We start from the raw sequence: 9,552 nt of genomic DNA, 5'->3' as shown, positions 1-9,552 counted from the left end.
TTGTTTTATTTCTAACAAAATAGTATATATATATATATATATATATATATATATATATATATATATATATATATATATATATATATATATATATACTAGCCTGGGTGCCCGCCGTTGCCCGGGTGTTTAGAGGTGAGTGTTGAGCAAAAAAAAAAAAGAAAAAGTGGTAGTAAGCAAATCAGAAGTGATGTAGGCTTAAGGATTGTCAATCGAAAAGAGATGATGGCTTTCGAAAATATAGGCAAAAAAAAATGGACCCTTTCCCGTAGAAAAGTGCCCAGTTGAGGGTGAATTAATTAATGTTTTTAGTCAATTTTTCTGTATTCGTCGTCCGAAGGGTCGAGCTTCAAAACGATACCGATGTCCTGAAAATCCGTTGCCTTCGTCGAAAGTTATTGGTAGATAAACATACACACATACATACATACAGACAGACAGGTGCGATTTATATTATAGATTATATTGGACGCAATATATAGTAATAATAAAAAAAAAAGACTTGTGCGCCACCACCAAGAATCGAAACCAAAACCCTCAGCTCACGATTTATTTTTTCGTCTAGTGTCAATAACTGTGCTATGAAGACATGTTTACCGCGAGGCTAGAACTTAAAACATGAACCAATAGTTACTACTTTATGCATTCGTAATGTCGGCGTTCGACCTTCATCTGGCAAATTTCATTTTTTTTTTAATTTTCACACTTTTGCACCGGTTTTTTTCCGGGTTAAAACCCAAATATAAAGTTTCACATAGATTCAAATACCTTATATATGAAGTTTCATGTCTGTAGACCAAAAACTCTAGGAGGAGTTTGGTAGGCAAAATTTTTTAAGCAAAAATATATACGTATACATAAGCACACATGGAAACAGTTTTGTAATTACTATAAGCTTTTTTCACAAATATTACGCAAGTATAAATCATGTAGAATATCACCATGAATATAATTACGCGTAATAGTTAAATAAAAATGATCATCCCATAAGAAACCCGAAGAAACTAAGAGGGAATTAATTACAATGAATATTTAAATGATCTAGATCTTTTGCTAGTGAATGCAATTCCACGACCCATATATTGTATTTTCTTTTTAAATAAAATAGAGAAAGTGTTTTTATTATGAATATCAATACACACACACACACACACACACACACACACACACACACACACACACACACACACACACACACACACACACACACACACACACACATACACCCACACAAGAATTTATAGGAGTATATATATATATATACTTTATTTGTTTTTACATAAGCAGTAATATGTTTCTACACAGTTATGAGCATATTTCGGCCAGCTAATTACTAGTTACTAAAGACCTCTTCAGGCGATACAGCTTATATGAAAGAAAAGTTTGCAATTTTGTATAAGCTGTGTTACTTGAAGAGGTCTCTAGTTACTGGTAACTAGCTGACCGAAACATGCTCATGTCCGTGTAGCAACATATTACTGATTATGTAAAGACAAATAAAATGTATACTCTCTGGAAAAAGCAATAACCTAAGATTATATATATATATATATATATATATATATATATATATATATATATATATATACATATATATATATATATATATATATATATATATATATATATATATATATATATATATATATATATATACTCCTGATCAAAAATTAAAGACGACTTGGAAATCTTTAAAAAGACACCATCTTTTTAAGGATATATTTTGAACTCTTCCCACTTAAGGTTACCAATACTACAACCGAAAAAAGTTATGGAAAAAATACTACATTCCAAACATTTAATACAGAAATTTACATTTTTATAAAATGAACCAGTTTACACTTGATAAAAATTATAAGACCAGGTGTATAAACTGTTTTCTTTTTTTATTTTAGTTTAGTTTACAGATTAGCAATCACTGCGTAAAGGTGTCACCATGCCTAAAGCAAGCAATCTCACCGAAGTTGAGCGTGCTCCAATTCTAGATTTTTTTTTTTACATTTTCACCCCAAACAAGGCACATTGCTACTTTGGTGTAGGGGGCTACTATCAGGGGCAACAACTACTGGGGTACTATGTAGGGATTTGAGCAGCAAGATGTTGGTTCACGTTGCACTTGAACTTCTGCACGTCAGTACAGTTGGGGAAGCAGTGACCTGGAATGGAATTCCAAAGTCTAGCGGTTCTGGGGAAGAAACTACTGGAGTAGAAAAATCTTTTACATCTAGGGATCTCTACAGTGTGGGGGTGGGATTTTGCAGCTTGTCGGGTCTGTCGAGGGTGTTCACGTCGTGGGACACAAGTGCTTGCAGTTCATCAGAGCATTCACCATTAAAATACTTGTAGAACAGACAGAGGGATGCAACGTTTCGTCGATGGGACAGAGGCTGAAGCTTAGATGCCAGATTTTGATTAGTTTAGATTTCCCTAAGCAAGATTTGTCACAGCGGGCGATCGCGACCAAGATAAATCGCAGTAAAATTGTGATTTGCAACTTTGAAGAGTGAGAATTATAATAAAGCAAAATCCACTTGTAGCCCCTCCCCAATTTCTCTTGCATTGCGCAGGAGAACAAGACGGGTCGATGTGAAAAGCAAAGGACTTTCTTCTAATCAAATTATTGCAGTCACAGATGCTGATTACAGTCGAGTAACCATACGACAAAAAGGCATGGTAAATAAAAAGCGTAAACAAATTCCTCGCCTGTTTCCCCGTCACAAAGTTGACCACTTAAGGTTTGGTCGTGAATACCAAAAATGAGACGTTGAAAAATGGAAGAAATTCCTGCTTTCTGATGAGAAAAAAATGAATCTAGATAATCCAGATGGCTTCCAACGATATTGGCATAACGAAAATATGCCTCCTGAAATTTTTTCCACACATCATCCCTCTGTAAGAAAAGGTACCCCATACCATAAGGGACCCTCCATCGAGGGTCCCTTATGGTATGGGGTACCTTTTCTTACAAAGGGACGATGGAGCTCCGTGTGGTTCAAAATTGTTTATTCCAACAAGATAATGCTGCAATCCACGCTGCCCGACTGACCTTGACCTTTATGCACGAAAATGAGGTCCATCTCTTGAGACATCCCGCATGCTCCCCGGACTTGAACCCAATTGAAAATGTTTGGGGGATGAATGACAAGAGATGTTTATTGAAATGGCAAACAATTTCTAACAAAAAATGAACTTCGCGAAGCTATCTTCATAAGCTTGAGCAGCATCCCCTGCACCATAATGGAAACGCTTATATCAAGTATGCCACAAAGAATTTTCGAAGTCATCAAAACAAATGGAGAAAGAACTCATTGTTAAATAGGATTGTTGAATGTTTTCATACACTTTTCGTATAATTTTGTAGAATTTATACACCTGGTCTTTTTTAATCAAGTGTAAAATGCCTCACTTTATAAAAATGTAAATTTATGAAATAAATGTTTATTAAATGGTTGTAGCATTGATGGCATTAAGTGGAGGAGTTTAAAATTTATCCTTAAAAATTTTTTTTTAAAGATTTCTTAAATTTTTGATCAAGAGTTTATACACACACACACACACACATATATATATATATATATATATATATATATATATATATATATATATATATATATAGTCATCCACATACAGTACTGTTTCGCTGTTCATCAGTGCGGCTAGACAAGGGACTACCTTAAACCAGGATCGAAACCCGACCACCCAAATGACAGTCGGAGCTTCTAACCATTTCGCTATTCGGCTGCTGCTATGCGGGCAGTGAATTAACAGTGTTTTGACATTGACGACATAACATTATCGAAACCCGACCACCCAAATGACAGTCGGAGCTTCTAACCATTTCGTTATTCGGCTGCTGCTATGCGGGCAGTGAATTAACAGTGTTTTGACATTGTATATATATATATATATATATATATATATATATATATATATATATATATATAACGTGTTAAAATCAAATACAAAAAATGGAAATATCGTGCGGGTTAGTAACCGAGACGACGTAACATTACATAAAGATATGAGGTCATATTCTCGAAAATGCTTTTTAGCTCAAATATTGCATTGGACTAATATTAATACTGCTATCATCAAATGACCGCCATATCAAAGGCGTTTCCAAGGTGGAACAAATTAATTAGCCATAAAAACTTTCGAAGATTTATGAAATAAATAATGAATATTTATGAATATAAATAATGAAAAAAAAAATATAATAAAATATAAATAGAAAATATAATATTGATAATATATAATGAATAAATAAATAAAAATCGTCCATCTCCACTAGTTCCTCCACTATTACGACAAGCATAATTAAAAAGATTATAAGACGAGGAAGAAAATAAAAATACGCCATAAATAATAATATTGATGGTAACATTTTATCCATTTATTTATTGTGGACAATTATCCCATCTTTTAGTTGATATTTCACGGCGTTTCGGCCAACTATGCCTCTGACCTTTTTCAGGTGGTTAACCGCGACGTGAATTTATTGAACAAAAACATCCAACTTTGCTTGCCCGTCGTGGCTCGTGGCGCAGTGGATAGAGATGGTGAATCCCTACGGTTTTAGGTGAGCATTGTCGGAAGATAGCGGTTTCAATCCCACCCAAAGCCTGCCAGAGGCTTAGTTGGGCAACACGTGGTGAGACGACAACAACTGGAAGGCATTAATTGCTGAGGATGCAGTTAGTTAACTGTATCATCAGTTTACAAACTGAAGAAGGCCGGAGGAATAGTTGGCCGAAACGTCGTTAAACAAAAACTAAAAGATGAGGATAATAGTCTGTAAAAAATAAATCGATAAATAATACAAATTACTCATCTCAATAAGAATTCTAATTAATTAAATAATAATGATGATAATATTTAAAAATTTTTTTAGCCTTTAAAGGCAAATAATAGCAAGATCAAAATAAAATAAATAATACTAACCAATGATAATATCGAATTATTAATTATAATAGTGATAAAAATGGTGAATACAAAAAAGTAATTAAAATAAAAAGCTTAGTAACTACAATAATTGGTAATAATAATTGTACTTTCTACTATTGTAGAGATAACAATAAAAACGAAAATAATTTATAATGGTAATATAAATAATATAATAAAAAATAAAATAAAAATTGTAAAAATAAAAATAATTAATATTAAATAAAAGTTATAAATAAATAAATTAAATTAATAAAGATGATAATAACAATGATAAATAGTTTAATTTAAGGTATATTTAAAAAAAAATAATTTAAGTTACTAAATTATATAAAACATTACACAGTTAATAAATATTTAAGCTTATGTTATATAATGGTACAAACCATTATTTATTTAAATTTATAATATACCTGGTAAGTATCAGAGATAAAAAATAGCAAATATGGGGGGGGGGGCTGCAAAAAAACCCAGCCTATCCTGCCTTGACGGAGTACAAAATAGACTCCGTGGCTTGGTGGGGGATGCCCTTTTCTCTACCCTGCAATTTCTTTCCCACAGAAGAGACGTAGCGAGCCTGTCATTGTTCTATCATTATTTCCATGGCAGGTGCTCGTCTGAGCTCCATTCTCTGGTCCCCCTCGCCAATCTTTCTGAAAAAACACCTGACTAGCTGAAACCACCGTCAATAATTTTCCCCACTCCCTATCTGTGCCTAAATCAAAACGTAGATACCATGAACAAAGCTTCTTTCTTAGAACTGCACGCCTGTGGAACTCTGTTCCGCTTGCCTGTTTCTCTCCCGACTTCAACCTGGATGTCTTCAAGTCCAACACAAACAAATTCCTGATGAACCGCTCCCCCCCTACGTAATGACACCTTACCAATTCTCCAATACTATTGTTACACTATCCCTTTGATACTGTACACACAATAACCCTTATCCCTGAGTGGCCATTGGGCCTTGATAAGTGGTGAACTCCATGTAAAAAAAAAAAATTTAAAGTTGGGAAATTAGAAGTAATGGTTAAAACGGTTTTGTATAATAGAAATCAAAACAAGAAGTTAAAATGTATAATGATTTTTTAAATTTTAATTTTAGTTAAGTTATATCTAATGTGATAAAGTTTCTAAAGCATAAAAATCTAATGCATGAACACATATTTATAAGCTGAACTTTTGAACATATCGATATTAAAAGTAAAATAATAATAAAAAAAAATTGAAGCAAAATCCATAAAAAATATAATATACATGAATATGCATAGTACCAATATTTAAAGTGGTTATAATTTAAAATGGGACAAACACATAAATATTTGGAGTATGTCAAGCAATTATTTGGAAGTAATGAGTATAGTTTATGAAATTATATCCAGAAGGGTCGATGATAAAGATGGTGCAGTTATGAATATAATATTTTGTGGAGATTTTAGTAAAAAATGAGCATTACTGTAGGATATAAGTATAAATAGTATAATAATCATGTTAGATAATAACTTTAAGAGGTAAGAGTAGAGAGTGGCTTAGGAGGTAGGCTTTATAATGTCTTCAATTAATTGATATTTTTTTCTATCTATCTATCTATCTATCTATCTATCTATCTATCTATCTATCTATCTATCTATAAAAGTGAACGTGTCTGTCTGTGTGTCTGTGTGTCTGTGTGTGTGTCTGTCTGTGTACATTTCCCTACGCAATAACTCTGTCAATTTTTAGTCTATAGACTCGAAATTTGAAATACCGGGTACTGAGATTTGGGAAAATCGATGTGACGGGTGTCAGCCAGAAATTTGGCTGTTAAGGGGTCAAATTTCAACGATTTGACCTTTAAGAACTCTACCAAACTCCTCCAACAATTTTGGGTCTACACCCTTGAAATTTTAGATATAGGTTCCGTGGACATGGATCTAACGTAATAACTTGATTTGAGGCCAAAACAATAAATTTTCAGGGGTCATAATAGGGGTCAAAGTTTAAAAAATTACCCCCCTTTTTTTTTTCTCAGCATACACCTCTAAACACCCGGGCAACGCCGGGCACCCATGCTAGTATATCTATAAAAGTGAACGTGTCTGCGTGTGTGTGTGTGTCTGTGTGTCTGTGTACATTTCCCTCCGCAATAACTCTGTCAATTTTTAGTCTACAGACTCGAAATTTGATATACAGGCTACTGAGATTTGGGAAAATCAATGTGATCGGTTTTCGGCCAGAAATTTTGCTGTTAAAGGGTCAAAGTTCAACGATTTGACCTTTGAGAACTCTACCAAACTCCTCCGACAATTTTGGGTGTAAACACTTGAAATTTTAGATAAAGGTTCCCTGGACATGGATCTAACTTAATAAATTGATTTGAGCCCAAAACCATAAATTTTAAGGTTCATAATAGGGGTCAAAGTTAAAAAAATTGACGGCTTTTTTTTGCTCAGCGTACACCTCCAAACACCCGGGCAACGCCGGGCACCCATGCTAGTATATATATATATATATATATATATATATATATATATATATAGATTAAACACACACACACACAAAAAAAAACAACAACACCACAATCCTAAATCACTACTGCAGCTCAATCGCCACGCATTGCTTAAACTCATTTATATTTTTCCATCGTTCCTTTTCTTTTATTTTACAGGCTAATTTTACTTACATTAACCATAACATTTTTTATGAAGTTACACATGCCATGTCCTATTACTAGGCACCGCCAAAAATGGCCGCAAAATCAAGTTGTTGTTGTTTTTTAAAACTAAATTACATTTATTAAAATCCATTATTTCTGAGTAACTTTTTTTTCCCAGAAAGATAAAACCCTGAATTTTATCATATAGAAAACAGAATAATGTAAAACTTTTTCTACTATTTTTAATTAAATTTTAAATGTTAAATTTTCCCCAAAAGTTAACAATTGACATTTTTTGTCTTGCACAAAAAACGTACTTAAATATTAAAAAAAAAGGTTTTTGAAATAATTAATTTATTTATTTATTGTCTAACTAAGATTTAGGATGATTTTTTAAGAGAATATGCAAAAATATTATAATATAAGTACCTGAATTTCAAATAATTTCACTTATTCATATAGATAACCAGATATTTCGCGTCCATGTAGAGTCGAGATCGACTCTGTTTACGTTTGCGTTTTATTAGAAGAAAACTATGGAAGACCAAACAGGCCAAAAAAACTTATTTTTCAGTGACGAAAATTTCAATGTATTATTAAGCTGAGGCTGGCCAGTACCAGATGGGTGACCATTTGTATGAGTTTGGTTTTTAATGTGTATGTGTGTGGGGCCAGGCTCCCCAAAATGGGGGGGGGCAATTTAAAGCAGAATAAAAAAAAAATTATTTCAGCGCGTTTGGTCCACCGTAGTCGAAAGGCGGCAAACGTTTTCAAACGGGATCGAAAAAAAATGATGCTATTTTTAACACAAAGGGCACAACATTTATCGAATTTTTTTTTGTATCGATTATTCAAAGCATGCCCTGTTTAATAATGGTCATGCATTATTCGGCTCGCTAAAAAAAAATTGTTAATTTATTTATCAAAAATTTTAAAATGGCTTTTTTCGTATAAATATTAAAAAAATTTTTTTTTTGTTTTGCTTAACTTAAATTAATTATTTTACTCAACATATTCACCGAATTTCACACTTCAAAACTCAAAAGCGGGATAATTAAACACAACCGAAGTTCTGATATTCAGACGTCAAAATAAGGTATGCAAACAATTTTTTTTTTTTTAAATCTATAATTCTGTCCCTTACAACAACACAATATGTTTTGTTCAGTTTCAGATGATTATTTAAGCATATTTGTTCTCACTTCAAAACAAGGGGGGGGGGGTTTGTAAGCAAAAAAAAAATATATATATATAAATATTGTTTATGAAAATTAAGTACACTGTTATAAAGTTCATTCTTCTCCTAATAATCGCTGAAAATTTCGTATTGATCGGATAATTACCTGATTTTTGGTAGATTTTTAAAAAGACGGTCCGTCAGAAAGTACTGACCTGCCCCCCCCCCCCAAGTTTTGGCGGTGCCTATAGCCTATTACATATTGTTAAATTAGACAATTACGTCGCAGCTTTCTTTTTTTATCATATCCGGTTTCAGCGTCCTATATTAAGCTTCGCTAAAACGATCTGATGTCTTAGTAAACGCTAAAAAAGTGTTATCCGCAAACGAGTATTAACAGAAAAAAAATGAACCACGGATATTTACATTTACATGAAAAGATTTACTCAGGAAGCGGCGACATCTTTTTCTTTGATTTAGCAATAAGTGATATGGTACGCTCGCTTACCGCTACATAAATAAAATTACATTTTCACCAACTAAAAAGCATTCAAACTACTTAACAACATAAAAAAACATAATCCATATTTCTTTTATTTTTCGTTTCATTTTTTTTGGTGGGGGGGGGGAGGAAGAGGGTGTCCATTATTTAGAAATGTACAATGACGTGTTTTCTTATTTTCGTTATTAAAAATACAACAGATTTAGCAAGGGTCGCAAAAAATAGTTCCTTTTTTCCATACTTCGGCAACCACGCACGCGCGTCCAACGTTCTTTCTTGATTTGGTTTTAATAGAAAAAACAC

This window comes from Euprymna scolopes, chromosome 7 (genome assembly GCF_053919585.1).
Source record: "Euprymna scolopes isolate OS-2025 chromosome 7, ASM5391958v1, whole genome shotgun sequence".
NCBI lineage: Eukaryota > Metazoa > Mollusca > Cephalopoda > Sepiida > Sepiolidae > Euprymna > Euprymna scolopes.
This window is presented reverse-complemented; position numbering follows the sequence as displayed.